Below are 16,242 nucleotides of genomic sequence, written 5' to 3' on the forward strand. Positions count from 1 at the left end.
TGCCTCTCAGGGACGTGGGAACTGGGCACCTGGAGGCATTCAGAGAATGATAAAACTTCACCTTTGCCTAAAGGAAAGTGGGACTGATTGTGGGGAGGATACCTTACATTTCACAGTTCCAGCCTGTTCCTGGAAGGGCTTCTCCCCATTCTGGGAATCTCTCTGAGCCCACGTCACCTGTGTTCCTTCTCAGTGTCCTGGCTTTTTTCTGCTTACTTGATAGGCTTTGATTTTACCTCTACCCTTTGCTCAGGTCCTGCTATAATAAATCGTCCTTATCTACTCTGGTAAAACCACTCAAGCTGTATGGTGAGTGGGGGAATGGAAAAGGAGGTCCTTCACTGCCTCAACCTCCCACATGTACATTTCATAATTTAACAGAATGAAGCATTTCACTGTAATTTATAATAGCTCATATTCAATTCAATAGTTGTACCACAATTTATTAAACTTATCCAGTTTGTTGAATGTCTATATTATCTTTATTTTAATTTTAGAAGAGATAGGAATAAATAATTTCTTTAATCAATGATTTTAAATGCTCATGATTGTTTTAAGTGATTTTTTTCTTATTTTAAGAAAAATCAGAAGGTACTTCTTTCTGGAAAAATGGCTGGCAAAATTTCCTGCATTGATAGGGAATCATTAAGCAGCCACTTGGTTTATAGACCCAGAATATGGGTACAGAAGTGGCCTTGCTGGAGTTCCAGGTAATCTAAATATCATAATATTTAACACATCCTTAGGAGAACAGCAATATCCAGTCTAAACTTGATTTAGAGAGAACAGTTTGAAAAGATTTAATAAAGTATAATATCACAGATTTTTTTCCAAGCATCCTCTTAATTCTCTATCCTTTCATTGCTCTGTGGAGAGGGCAGTGTTTTGATTTTATCTTCACCAGATGACTTATTGCCTTTTGAAAATATACATCATCACCAAACTAGTTTTAAAAATTCATGGCATTTAAGCTTTAAGTGTCAGTGGGGCTGGTTACTTTCAAAGAGAGGCTGAAAATAGCCACGGCACATTTCCATAATAATCTGGGCAAAAGAAAACTACAGAGGAACATTCACTATGTAAGCTGGCAAAAAGAACTGAAAAATTGGAATAGTGATATTATATGATGTCAGGTGTCAACAGCAAACTGACTTGTCCTTAACTTAGAGTCTGCAAATTTAGGATGCCTCCCCTCACTGGACATGCTTGTATTTTGATTCTTTTGATGGTAGTAATATGATAATTGCTCATTATTAAGCAAAAAAAGATTTAACTGTTTTTCATATCCCCTAATCCCAATTACAACTTCAAGTTTTACTTACTTCCAGTTCTCCGAATATGTGTGCAGATATAATCCCTGGCAGCTCCCAGGTGTTCCATAAGAAAACCCAATCCTTCCATCCTTCTGAGAGTAACCCTTCCTGAGGTTTGTTGATAGTGATCACACTCCAAGATCCTGGACAGTTTACAACTCATGTAATTCAACTAGGATAGTATATCCTCTTTGCTCTAATAATGGTTCAAGTATGCACAGTAATTGAGGCTTCAAGTGCCAGCCCATGACATACCCTTGCCTATAGCGATTTGCTCAGGTTTGTCTAAAAAGAATGAAGTTCAGGATTCTTTTATTTTATAAATTTAGGGAAGAGTATAAATCCTCTATTCTGATGTTGAGTAGCAATCAGTAGCCCTAGTTGCTGCTGGCGACTCTCTTGTGCTGTAACAAAGGAAGGCAGTAAACAGATAAAAGATACAGATAAAAGACAATGCAGACAAGCGAGCCCCAGAGAAATGACACTTGAGCCCTGGTCAAACTGAGCTCAAAGGCTTCCTCACTGTTAGATTTTTCAGTTATGTATCCAGCAAATACCTTTACTTTTTTGAGCCAAATTATGTTGGGATTTTTCTTACTTTCAACTACAAATATCCTATCTAACACAATGGGTTCCAGCAGGAAGGAAAGGATCTGGTCCCAACTGCTGTAGTAGCCCACCTGCCATTGAAGGGAGAACTCAACTAAAATGGAAACTGGCACAAGCACAATCACTGTGAACTTTTCAAACCCATGTTGTTACTTTAAACAGGGAAGAAAATAAAGACCCCTGGCATGGTACAATCATAAATTTATTTAAACTTATAGAGAAGTGTTTCCACCAAAAATGCTGAAGGAGTATTTAGTCAAGGCTGTCTATCCTAGAAAGAACAAATTAAATTTAACAAACATTAGAAATAAAAGACACTGACCATTCATTTAATCTCTTTATTTGAGAAGCAATACCCTTACATGTCAATGCTATAGTGCTCTTGACCCATATGGAAAATTCTGTTAGTGGTCTTGTATGATAATTTTTCCCATTTTAGGGAACTGGCCCAAAACATTTATTTTTTCCACAATGGAAGCTAGTGGCAAGGGAGGGGTGGTGATAAGGTGGAAAACAGATTAGTGGTCTTGAAATATGCAGATACACGAAAAGGCTGGGTCTTGCCTTCGGTTAGGTAAGAAGAATTTCTTCAAAAAACACAATAGTTTTTCATCCAAAAAGTGTTAAGAAAAATCTTGTTAGACTTTAAAGTCACACCAACTCCAGTCCTGACCGAGGTCAGAGTGCTTTTAAGGCCCAAGGACAGAGGACCTACTGGGGTCCATTCTCACAAGTACCCTATAGGAACAAGGCAACATGTGGTTAGATGGACCACTGCTAGCTGAACATGGTAAGTTAAGTACAGAATTTGACAGATATTAGAAAACTGTACTCAGTTTGACAGATTACATTTATGTCTGTTGAAACCAATCACAAGAAAAACAGGTTTTCATTTAGATTATCTGTTTTATCCATTTAAGTAGTCTGTTAATTCATTTGTGTTGTATATTATGAATATTAATAAAATCTGTTCATTATGTTTCACACTGATGATTTAGGAAGTACAGTTCTAAACATCATCACATACCTTAAGACTGGTTGCCTCATACCCTCAGAAACCTTTCTTGGGGGAATGTGTGGGCAATAGAGTGTGTGGGAGAGAGAGGTCTTTATATTTCCACAACACACATCCTACAGAAGCAGTGTTGATGTACCTCAATATAAATACACAATACACAAATATGCTAAGAAGCATATATATATATATATATATATATATATATATATATATATATATATATATATGTAGTTATTTCCCCAAAGACATGGGTGAAATTGGGCAGAGATTGACCAAAGTTTCTCCTTGCCCACCAACTTCTTCCTTCTCAGAGTTTCTCTATGGAAATGAAGCAGAGAAGACAGTCAGTGGAAGACTAACATTTTTATTATGAACCTTGAAAAACCAGGTTATAGAACACACAAAAGAGCCTGAAATTAGGGTGGGGAGAAGGGAAGGTCAGAATAAGGTGGTCAGGTTGGGGGTATGGGGAGCATATCCCACTTTGGGATGGGTCTTCACACTTGGTTCCAAGTCCACGATGAGTTGAACACCAGACTCAAGCTGCTGGCTTCCCATCTGACCTCATCCATGAACTTTCAGACATAGGGTAAGTTCACATAACAGTTATAATCTCTCTACTTCAGATACCCTGGAGAGACAGAAGAGCTCAAGTGAATGGGGCTGGTGGAGCTTGAGAACCCAATGGAGATGCATCCCAGATTCTGGTCTAGGACTCAAAGGCCCTCTGTTATCTTCACAAGGGTCCCACTCCAGGGGAAAGAGACAGAAAGAAAGGAGAGAAGAGAGGGGATGGGAACAGACAAGCCAATATTATAGTTCCAGCCCAGGAGGACTCTCTGAAGACCAGGCCCAGAAATGGGGAATGAGGGGATGAAAAAGCCTGAGCAGAAGTGATCTCTTCTGTTTCTTTTTTAACATCTTTATTGGAGTAAAATTGCTTTACAATGGTGTGCTAGTTTCTGCTTTATAACAAAGTGAATCAGTTATACATATACATATGTTCCCATATCTCTTCCTTCTTGCATCTCCCTCCCAATCCCACCCCTCCAGGTGGTCACAAAGCACCGAGCTGATCTCCCTGTGCTATGCAGCTGCTTCCCACTAGCTATCTATTTTACGTTTGGTAGTGTTTATATGTCCATCCCACTCTCTCACTTTGTCACAGCTTACCCTTCCCCCTGTTTCTTACCTGTGTTTCTTGACAGTCTCTAACAGTAGCCAGGGTTTGAGATGGTGGCTGGATTTCTCTCCCAGGCAACGTAATTGAGCACATCAGTGCTACTCCACTCCCATCCACCGGCACTGGGCTCAGAGCCCCATAGAGCAGAGGATGGAGTCAGGTGAGGTGAAAAGGCCTTTAGAGTTCTCCTGGCCTGATTCCGTCAGCTGGAAGGACTGACCCCCTCCCCAGCATCATGGAATTTGCTCTGCTCTTCCAGGTGATGCCCCATAGCTCTCCTCTGGGAAACTCTCCCAAACTCTTTGCTCCTATTGGCAAATTCCAAAGCAAATGATCACAAATACCAATGGAATCACTACGGGTACTGTGTCACTGTGCACTGTGAACTGCACTTGGTGGTGCATTTGTGATTACCCTCAGAACCTCCAAGACAATGTGTTTTATAAAAGGGAAAAATGTGTCAATGCTAAATCTTCATTTACCACTTGCTAAGCACAGCATGTGCAGACTCAGGGAAGCTCAGAGAACTGAATTACAAGGCATGATGTGTGAATTGTGTAAAAGTTTGACAAGAGGCAGATTAATTTTAGCTGGAGGCTAGGGACCTGCACAGAACTCAGCTCTTCAGCTGGCCTCAAGGTTCTCCATTTTCTCCAATTATCCCCTGAGCTCCAGGGATCTCTAGGATATTTTCTTGGCAGGGGCAGGGGACAGGGAGGGGCCTGGTAGCCATAGCATCTTGGGAGGTAACAGATTAAAGAGCATGTAAGTGTACCTCTGTGGGGTCATGGAGCCCAATCCAGACGTCTGAGAGGAGTTTCAAATTGTCCTTGAGAAGGGAGGAAATGAAGGATCCCTCAGCCCCACTGAGCACAGACACAAGGTGTCCTGAGGGTCTCTTCTGGCAAGCCATCTGTGTGGAGAAGGGAGAGACTGAGAAGGAGATTGAAATCCTCACTGAGGGAAGGGCAGGGCTAAGGCAGGTGAGAAGGGGTTGTGTTTGCAAAAACTGAGGTGCTCATTCTCACCCTCAAGATAGAGAATGGAGACTCCCAGCCCCAAAACCTGTCTCTCATTTGCTTCTCCTTATCAGCCCGAACTGCAAATTCCAGCACTCATGTCTGTATCCATCCAGGATTGGGTGTTATAAACAAGGCATAGCAGTAGGACGCATAGGCCATGGAGCCTCTCGGACAGCTGATCCATGCAGAGGGCAGTTCCGTCTGGGAATCTTCCCCTGAGGAGGAAAACATAAAGGAGGAGGATGGGGTGAAATGGAGAGAGGATATTGGAATGGGGAGGTGACCTTGAATAATATCTATGAGGCCAGTGCTTGGGGAAGTGACATCACACTCCTGACTGCCTGTCACTATTGTCAACACTCCCAGGATTTTTTTTTTTTTTTTTTTTATCATGAACTAGACCTAGTAATTGGGAGATGGTCTGTTTTCTTTTTATTCATCTGCCTTATTCAAAAGAACAACTTTTCTCCTCTTCTGGGCTGACTACTCTTCTACTGGATCCTTCAATCTTTCTCCTTCTATTCATCTCATTAAAAACACTCTATACTTTCCCTCCTTAATCACCCACATAAATTAGACTCTGCTGAGAAAATGGAAATCATCTCATCCCACTGGTACTGGACCACTGGGGAGACTCCCACCACTAGTCACCCAGAAGGAAGGATGATGATGCAGGAATTGCAGGCAGTGTTGTTGTGTGGGGATGTACCATTACCATGGGAGGCACACAGGAGCTTTCCTCCTCTTCTTGGCCCTGAGCAAACACTGGGAACCCAGTGACAGAGGCAGAGAAGTCTCACCTTGGACTTGAGACAGGAGCAACAGGCAGGAGGGCAGCATCCAGGACAGGCTGGGGAGGCCCATGGAAGGCATCATTTTTGTCTGTGATGTGCGGAGACAACCAGAGAACTAAAGGAAAGGTGGTCAGAGAGAGACTATGAGAAACCCCCTGTTGTACCTCTTGTCTTTTCCTCTGTCTAGTTCCCTAGGAATAAGTCCATCTTGATAACATGCATCCGCTTCCATACTTCTGGAAATAATTGGAAAAGCTGTATATCCTACTACACCTGAGACCTCCCAGGACTGCCTTTACCTGGTCTCAAAGCTCCTACGTTCTCTGCAGACAGAGATCCTTCTATACCTTCCCTGAAATATGTGAGGTGAAACCCCTGTCAAGGGTCTTATCTGCTCTCAACTCCCACTTGCCTGTCTTGCAGGGATCTGCACTGGTTGGTCAGGACAGAAAAGACTGGGCTTTTATAAGAGGATTTGAAGGAGGGGTGCTGAAATGAATAACAGGAAACTGGAGACATGAAAGGGGTTATGCGGAAGTGTCTGGCATTGATTCAAGGAAATTTCCACCACAGGGAGGAGATCCTTCCCATCAAATCCTGGGAATTGCCACAGCTGTTACTCCTTTTTCTTGAGCAGACCAATACTTTCTCAGGAACAGGTGAAGTTTACGCTTTTGCCATCCTTGTCCAGGTAACTGGTGTGAAAAACTTATAGAAATGAAGACAGCCTGGTGGCTCGAATTCTGTTTCATGGTTTAGAAAATATGTGACATTGGATAGTTAAAGAAGTACTAGAAGTGTATTTTTGGAAAATCTGTCAAGAACTGACTCTTGCTGGCATATATATGAGTTTCATCAATCCCTGTCTTTTAAGATTAAAGAAAACCCAACGAGTAATAAGTAAAAGTTGGGCGAGTATAACATTGGAAAATATTGCTGAGGGCAAGATATTAGTTGAGGGAAACAAAAGAATTGAAGCAATGGGAAAGAGCAATGTTTCAGCATTGCTTTCTCCTTATTGGAACAAGGTGTAAAGGAAGCATGGAGTGTTCTAAGGCAATAGACAAACCAGGATCAGGTAGATTTTCCTTCTGGCCAACTCTGTGTGAGAAGACTGAGAAATAATTCCTCAGTTCACTTCAATTCCGAGCCGGAAATTTGATACCTCAGAGTGGCATTCTCAGACCATGATGTGCAGATCCCTGGGGGTCTTCAAGACCATTTCAAGGGGACTGTAATATTTCAATTTTCATAACTTTACTAAAATATCATTTGCCTTCTTCACTGTGTTGACATTTGCACTGATGGGGCACAGGCAACTGTGGGTAAATTTCGGGGTCCTCAGCATTCACCAAGGTAGGGGTGTCAACCTGTGTTCTTCACTCCCATGCACTTGCAAGAAGCAAACAAATACATTCACTCTAAAATGTCCTTTGGGACTTCCCTGGCCATCCAGTGGTTAAGACTACACGCTTCTGCTCCAGGGGTCATGGGTTCAATCTCTGGTCAGGGAACTAAGATCCCGCATGTTGCATGGTACCTCCAAAAAAAAAAAAAAAATGACACTGATGAAGCAGTAAAGATAACTCATTTTAGTAAATATATTTTTAATTTTTATTTTGTATTGGAATATAGTTGAGTAACAATGTTGTGTTAGTTTCAGGTGTACAGCAAAGTGATTCATTTGTATATACACATGTATCTATTTTTTTTCAAATTCTTTACACATTTAGGTTATTGCAGAATATTGAGCAGAGTTCCCTGTGCCATACAGTAGGTCCTTGTTGGTTATCAATTTTATTTTATTTTATTTATTTATTTAATACATTTTTATTTATTTTATTTATTTATTTTTGGCTGTGTTGGGTCTTTGTTGCTGCGTGCAGGCTTTCTCTAGTTGAGGCAAGCGGGGACTACTCTTCGCTGAGGTGTGCAGGCTTCTCATTGTGGTGGCTTCTCTTGCTGCAGAGCATGGGCTATAGGTGTGCAGGCTTCAGTAGTTGTGGCACATGGGCTCAGTAGTTGTGGTTCACAGGCTCTAGAGCATAGGCTCAGTAGTTGTGGTGCACGGGCTTAGTTGCTTTGTAGCATGTGGGGTCTTCCCAGACCAGGGCTCAAACCTGTGTCTGCTGCCTTGGCAGGCAGATTCTTAACCACTGCACCACCAGGGAAGCCTGGTTATCAATTTTAAATATAGCAGTGTGCACATGTCAATCCCAAACTCCCAATTTTAACACTTGAATACATTTCTTCAAAATTCTGTATGACTAAGTGGAAAGCCTGTGTACTAAAGTATAATGGTTGTCTTGGGAAAAAAGCCTTTGTAATCCACCATTTTCATGGAAGAAAATTCTTTCTTGAAAGATGGACTGAGAGATAAACTTGTTAATCACATATGGGCATTTTGCTGACATTAAAAAAATGATCAAAATGAGATAATAACTAAATATTTTAAAATCCTTGTTTAACATATAGTATTATAAATATCAATATTTATTATAAATATCAACAATTCTCATGAATAAAAATTCTTTGGTGTCCTCAATACTTTTTAAGAGTGTAAAGTGTCCTGAGGTCAAAATGGTTTGATAACCTCTGATTAACAACGAGATACCAATTTCCAGGATATATTGGGGATAGAGACAAACTTTTTGTTACAAAACAGGGATACAATCAGCAAAGTCTAGAAGGTGGGGTAAACTCTACAGGATAAATGACTCCATTTCCTTAGCAAATGAATTTAAGGAAGTAAAGCAATATGAAATTCTTAACATTTGAGAGATGTATTAATCAAATACAAGGTATGTCTCATGTTTAGATCATGATTTGAACAAATCAGATGAGAAAATAATTTTGAGACACTTGACTAGGTGTGAACATTTGAAAATATTAAGGGGTTCTATTATTTTTTGGTGCAATTATAATATTGTACTTATATTTAAAGTGATATTGTCATTTACAGATAGATGATAGAATACTTACAGTTGAAATGTGTTGTTCAGGATTTGCTTCAAAGTAATCCAGTGTAGTAAGGGTAAGAAAAGGAATATAGATGAAATGAAAGGTCATGTGGGATAATTGTCATTGTTTGGTGATAGATACCTAGAGGATCATCATACTATTCATTTTGGGTTTCTTTGATTATTTTTTTCATAAAATATTGAGGAAAATTTCTGGAAAAAAGAAAAACTGAGGTTCAACAATTGTTGAGAAAAAAATTTAAGACCAGTCTGACTCAAGAATATAGCTGCAAAATTCCTGAACAAAATACTAAGCCAAAGAAGTTTACCAATGTATGTAATAAATGAAGGTAAGAATATTTTAGTAAAAATATTACTAAATATGACCACTTTAAAACAAACATAAAAATAAAATAACAAAGTAAATGTGAAGGGAAAAATGAGAGAAAATACTTTATGTACATATATATCTGACAAAGAATTGATTTCTAGAATATGTTTATAACAGTAAATTCAACAAGAAATTGAACAATACATTCATTAGAAAAGAAGAGTGAAAAAGCATGAGCATGCATTTCAGTAAAGAAGAAGCACAGGGCTTTCCTGGTGGTGCAGTGGTTGAGAGTCCGCCTGCCGATTCAGGGGACGTGGGTTCATGCCCCAGACCGGGAAGATCCCACATGCCGCGGAGCGGCTAGGCCTGTGAGCCATGGCTGCTGTGCCTGCACGTCCGGAGCCTGTGCTATGCAATGGGAGAAGCCACAACAATGAGAGACCCGCGTACCACAAAAAAAAAAAAAAAAAAAGAAAAAAGAAGAAGCACAGTGATAAATACATATATGACAATATGTCAACCTTATTAGCAATCAATAAAATTAAAATCAAAATGAAATATAATTTCACACCTATCAGAATGACAAAAAAGAAATTTTGACTTTCCAAAATTTTGGTGAGGATTTGGAGCAATGAGTTGTCCATATTGCTGCTGGCAGTAGTGTAAATTGATAGAGCCCTTTGGGAAAACTGGCATTTTCTTACAGCCTCATACTCAATCATTCCACTCCTAGGAATATACAGTTTGCATATAAATGCCAAGTAGTATGTATACACAGGATGTTAATAGCATCACTATTTATAATGGCAAAAAAGCCAAAAACAAACCAAATGTCCATTAACAGGAAACTGGATAAACATTTTGTGGTTTAAACAAGCAATGTATCTGAGTGAAACTGAGTGAACCACAGTTACAAGCATTGTTATGGCTTAACCTCAAAGACATAATGTTGAGGAAAATTTATCAAAATACAGAAGATTATAAACTGCGTAATTTCATTGTTTAAAAGGTCAAAAACAAAATTTGAAAAGGCTTCTATATCATTTAGGCATACTTATACATAATAAATTATATTAAGAGGAGGGGAATTATAAACTCAAAATTCTGAATTGTTACCTCTGAATGAAGGGAGAAGGAAATTGTTGGAATGAGGACACAGGAAGCTTCAAATATATTAGCAGTTATATACTTGTTAAGTATGGTGGTGGTTACTTGAATTTTAAAAAAATGTTCTTTTAATCATATACATAATACTTTTATTGTCCTCTCTATATAAAATATGGTACTAAAAGTTAAAGAAAATTGAATTAAGTAATGTAAGAAAACCAGAAATAATTTTAAATTGTCTTTAAATTACTAGAGTTAGCCCACAGAAATCAATCTAAAACAATTGTTGAACTTCAGACAAAGGTTTCATCAAGATAGTTGTCAGGTTATAGTCATCTGAAGGCTTGACTGGAGATGGAACATCCACTTCCAAGATGACTCATTAACATGCTAAATTTGTGCTGGCTGTTGGTAGAAGGCTTCAGTTCCTCAGCACGTGGACCTTTCCATAGGACTTCTGGAGTGTTTTTACAATGTGGTGATTAGCTTCCTCCAGCACAAGTGATCCAAGAGAAAGCAAGGCAAGAGCTGCAATGTCATTTAAAACATAGCTTTAGATGTTGCACGTGGTCATTTCTGTAATATCTTATTAGTTACACGTGTCAGTTCAGTCCAATATGGTATGGACTTATATGAGCATGTAAATACCAGGAGGCAGGGATCATTAGGTCTTATCATAATAGCTTGTTACCAGAATTGGAACCTGATACTTTATCAGTCAGAAGTCAGAAGTCCTATGTAAGAGGGCTGGTCCTTTATTTCTTTTTTTCCTCCTCTAGGAGATCCTTCTGAACGTATGTAATATATACCATTTTTACATGGGAGAAGAAATTTCACTCAATTCCATCCAGCATCCCTCAAACTTCAAATAAACTTGGATGTGTGTGAGAGTAGGAGACAGGATGTTTATCTCCTGCTAGTTACAGAATCTGATGCTTACGGCCCTACCTATTCAAAATGTTCAGTTATAAACTGAATATATCATTCCTCTCCTGTTTAAAATCTTTCAAAAGTTTCTTCATTATATATTTTTGTGATTAGCTATTTATGCACAGCAAACTATCCCTATTTAGTGGCTTAAATAAACAATTTATTATTATTTCTCATGGTTTTGAGAGTTAACTAGGCATACTTATATGGCTCTTCCTGGGGAGCTCTCATGTAGATAATGGCTGGAGCTGGAGTCATATGAAGGATCAAATGGAGGACTGAACCTCAAAGATGACCATACACAGGGGTGTACTTGACTCTGACTATTATTGGCTGAGAGCTCAGTTGGGTCTGTTAATTAGTGTGTCAACACAGGGCCTTTCTATGTGGCTTGGACTTCTTATAGCATGAAGGTGTCAGGATAGCAGGACTTTCATAGTTGATCAGGGCTCTTAAAGGGCAAAGAAGAAGTGACCAGTTGTCTTAGAATAGGTTGAGAAATGACATTATGCCATGTACACCATACTCTATCGGTCAAGCGTGTGTTTGTATTCCCAGCATCTAGGACTTTAAGCACTCAGTGATGTTTATTGTATAGATTAATAGATTTATTCATAATGATTTTGATAATTATAGCAGCTGCATTTAATTTCATAATGCCTTACAGGTTTAGAAGACTTGGATTTTAATTTTATTTCTTTCATTTAATATGTTAATTTGAGGAAGTAATTTAATCCTCCCCTTCTTGGATCTGTGTTACTCAATTTTCCAATGAGGATTTTGGATGAAGCGGACTCTGAGGTACATTCTATAATTCTCCTTTTGTTGGCTGGAATGCTGTAAATACCATGAATGTGGGTCAAGAGACCCACTGAAAAATATTTATTGTTCTCATATTAAAACCTTAGTTACTCTTTAGGATGGCCATCTTCTTAGCTTATTGCACCAGAGGAATAATTTTTGAGCAAGCTTTGGGAAAATTACACTATCATGAAACCAGTCTGGAAATGGAGCCATTGCAGATCATTTTCACTCTATTATTTAGTATTGACTGTTACAAACAACTTATTTCCAAATGCGCATCTTCTGGGCTCTCCTTGCATATTTGTATAAATAGAATATACTTAAATAATTGCCACATAGTATTTTCAACTAAATAATTTTATTCAAGGTGTAATAATTTGTTAAATTCTGTGAGCTCAACCACCTTGTAGTTTTAGAAGAAAGCTAAAGAACTTTGCCTAAAGAACTTAACATGGCAACTGACATATATATAAAAAATTACCAGGGAAGACTCTGATTACTAAAATGACACATTCTTTCAGAAAGTATTTCAAAAATTAGTAGAGCTTGATAGGTGCTGTCTGTTTCTAATCCCTCCTTGTTCTAGGAGTTAATTTGAGTCCAGTAAGGAGACTGATTATATACATCAAGACACTGGGATCTGGGCTAAATCAAGAGCAATATGGACTACAGCTCAATGCATAAATAAGTTCTATGGAAGAAAGTGCTCTGAAGGTCAATTTTAGAGATTAGTTTACTAAAGGAAAAGAAAATAGAAGGATTAAGAGCAGGAAGAAAACAGTTCAGATAATCTGAAATCCCTCAAGATATCTGATCTTGTGGATTAGCTGGAGTTAAGAACTCAGACTAAAGGAAAGTTTTGCTCCTTAGCCTCACATTTCATGGCGTGAAGTGGGAAGAATAGGGAGGAAAGGCATTTTACAGAAAATTCTACTCTAAGCACAGTGCATAACATCCAAGGCTCTCCTTTTTCATACTTCCTCCTTCCTCTTCTTTCTGTGTTTCATAGATCTACCTTAGCTGCTTAGGGGAGAATGGAGACGTGAGTAAGATTGCACTGTAATTGAAGGGAGGGCCAAGAGATAGGTCAGAAGCAAAATGGTGACACCAGCCTGAGCATTAGATAGAGATGAAGTAAGTAAGGTAAAATAACCAGGCACCCCAAACTAAGTTGTAGGTAGAAAAAGAATGGCATGACTCAAATCTGGGATTGATCCCAGACAACTGAGGAGTGTCAAGGGAAGGCAATGTGTTTCATCCAGGAGCAGAAGACTCCTAACACAAATTCAGGAGGACAGTACTTTCATTATGTGGTGAGAAGAGGCAGCTCCAGCCCTCAGACAGTACTTGGAATTAGGTGACTCCACCAAAGTAGGGAACCTGGGTGTGTGGCGCTGGGGGAGACATGGGATTGAGATTTCCAATAGGATTTCTAGGCTGGATTTTATCTGGGATAATATAAATGCTTTAAGATTGTGGTGCTCTCTTTCCTACCTCATAATGTTCCCCTGGGCATCCAGATACCTATCTCTATGCACATTTGCCCCCATGCCAGCCCAGACAGTGGGCTAATGGAAGGGACATTCACTTAGGCATAGTGATTAAGAGTTCAGCTCTCAAATCAGACAGACCCATCTCTTGGGGTTACAGTGGGAATTAAAATAATGTATGGCTATCCTTAAGCATGGTGCCTAATACATATAATCACATAATAAATGGCAGCTAATCATAATGTTATCTTCAGTGCCTGGTAGTACCATAATAGATGTTCAATAATTTTCAGTGGAATGACATAAATACATACATATGGTCTGCAGATACAGGTTATGGAGAAGTGACTCCATTGAATCATTTCTGTAGCTTACCAGTTAGTTGATTTATTCTTTAGCCTTCAGCAATGTTCTCTTGAGGACATCAAGCTAACAATGTTTTTCCAGTCTTTGTATTTTCTCTATATCCTTAAATGTAATGAAATGATATTTATTTTTTAAAGGTATTCAGAAGTTACTAACTTAGGAAAGCACTTTACTCATAAATTTAGTGTTATCAGAAAATTGCCAAACTAATTTTTGCAGAAGCTCATCTGATTCTAACTACTATTTAATCAGCACTAATTTTGTGCCTGGCCCTGTGTTAAGAGCTCTACATAAATGATCGATTTAATACCCAGATCATCATTATGAGACAGCTATGCTTACCCTCATTTTTCACAAAAGAAAATGAAACTTTGGAAAGGTTGAATAATTGGGTCATGGTTCCTCAAAAGTAACCAAATGAGGATTAAAACCCCCAAAGCCAAAGCTATGGTCTTAATCTCTGTTACCCACTTTTGTGGAGAGAAGAGATTCTTTTTTCTTCTAAAAAAAAAAAAAAAATAGAGTATTGGCTTTTGCTGCAAGGCTACTCACTTCTGCACCATGAAAGAGGAAATATTTTTTCTAAGATATTTAACTTACCATTGGAATGAACTTGACATTTAGAAGACCTAAGCCCAGAAAATCTGATTTCTGATATACAGGGAGGGGGTTGAAAACACTAGGGAAAATCTGTGACTAAGGACGATGTGTGGTTCTTTGCTAAGCTACATTAACCTAATGGACACTAAGAAAAAGAATGTGTTCAGTGGAGTTATCAGATTCTCTTTACTTACTCAAATACAGTACCATCAATTCCTTTATTCTAGAAAAGGACTGCTACTGTTCCTGTTTCCCTGTAATAAGTCATCCAGATGCTGTAAGTTCCAACTTCCCTCTGATTTAGGCAGTTGTTGAAATTTGCAATACTGTCCATTATTTTCTTTTATCCTCAAAACTACCCTGTACATTAGACAGGACATCGGTTAATTAACTCCACATTACAATGAGGAAATTCAGGAACAGGGAGGGAGCCCAACTTATTCTATGTCACACTGCTCATTTGTGACCAAGTCAGGATAAAAACTGAATTCTACCTCTGAATTCTTCCTTGTCAGTACTAGACTCCACACTATTTCACTTGAATTAAAATATTCAGGTACTCAGCAGCAAAGACTTAAATTCTGAAACGATCCAATTAATTGCTCTCTGACGTGATACATTTTTGAAAGGTTTCACCTCGCTTGATGGATTCATTAATTTTAGAACATCTTATTTGCTTTCTGCTAATGGAATTTTCAGCAGATAATTGGTTTGTTTGCTTTTCTAAGCCTCATGCATAGTTTAAATGTCATTTTATGCAAAGATATTTACTGCATAGAATATTGGTCTAATTAATTTTTGAGAGCAACTGGGAATTGCTCTAAGTTATTCTTGTCTGTAGTTACAGCATGAACCTTAACAATGTCATTGGGATTTCTTGTAAGTATAGGTGCCCACATATGTGAATCTAGGTGCACATGTTTGCAGACATAGGTTCAGAATGGTGGTTTTGCTTTGTTAAAATTAAGACATGGTTTTCCTTTTTTTTCAAGTAGTACATTTTTCTATAATTGTTCCAGCTCTAGGTAATAGAAGAGCTTGATTGTGGTGTATCCCAGGGAATCCTTCTGGAGTGGGGATGTATGAGAATCAACATGCTTACAGAGCACAGAGAAAACTCACTAAGAGGATAGGCTTCCAAACCCAGGACAGTAAATGCAAAGGATGGGTACAAAGAGAAGTCCATTAGATGCAGCTTTCTTCATCCAATGGGATGGATTGAGGATAAATGTCAACTCTGGGAGCTGCAGTGGTTTTAGGCCCAAGGAATTTGTACTGAATTTGGAGAATCTGAGATAACGTAAGGAAGTAAAAGCAGTCTTGGGGAATGGTGTTGTCAGTCATAAAGGGTAGATTTTCAAACCTGAATTATGAATCCCTGCTGAGCTCAGGTGCAAATTATGAAGCAAAGGTTGCAATTCAGGCAAGCCTAATAATACACTAATGGAATGAATAAGGGCAATTTGTCTCAAGAGCAATCTGAGGATTTGTTGCAAGTATTTTTAGGCTGGAAGCTGGAAGAGTACATTCAGATTCCATAAGATAGTGGGTAGAGTTACTAGAACACTGGATACATTTGTTAAGATTGGTTGTGCATCTGAGATGGAAGGAATCAGTGTGGAGAAAATGATATTTTGAACCTGTCATGTTCTCTCCAGCTTCAAGTACTTGACACAGGGTTTTCCTTCCTTATGCAATACTCATTTGCTCCT

The 16,242-nt window shown here is 38.7% G+C and overlaps 1 pseudogene; it reads right to left on the reverse strand.

The window, feature by feature from the left end:
* Nucleotides 1–3,518: 3,518 nt before the first annotated feature.
* Nucleotides 3,519–6,021, reverse strand: LOC132435628 (lithostathine-like; annotated as a pseudogene).
* Nucleotides 6,022–16,242: the final 10,221 nt, after the last annotated feature.

The sequence above is a fragment of the Delphinus delphis genome, chromosome 12 (genome assembly GCF_949987515.2).
Source record: "Delphinus delphis chromosome 12, mDelDel1.2, whole genome shotgun sequence".
Taxonomy (NCBI): Eukaryota; Metazoa; Chordata; class Mammalia; order Artiodactyla; family Delphinidae; genus Delphinus; species Delphinus delphis.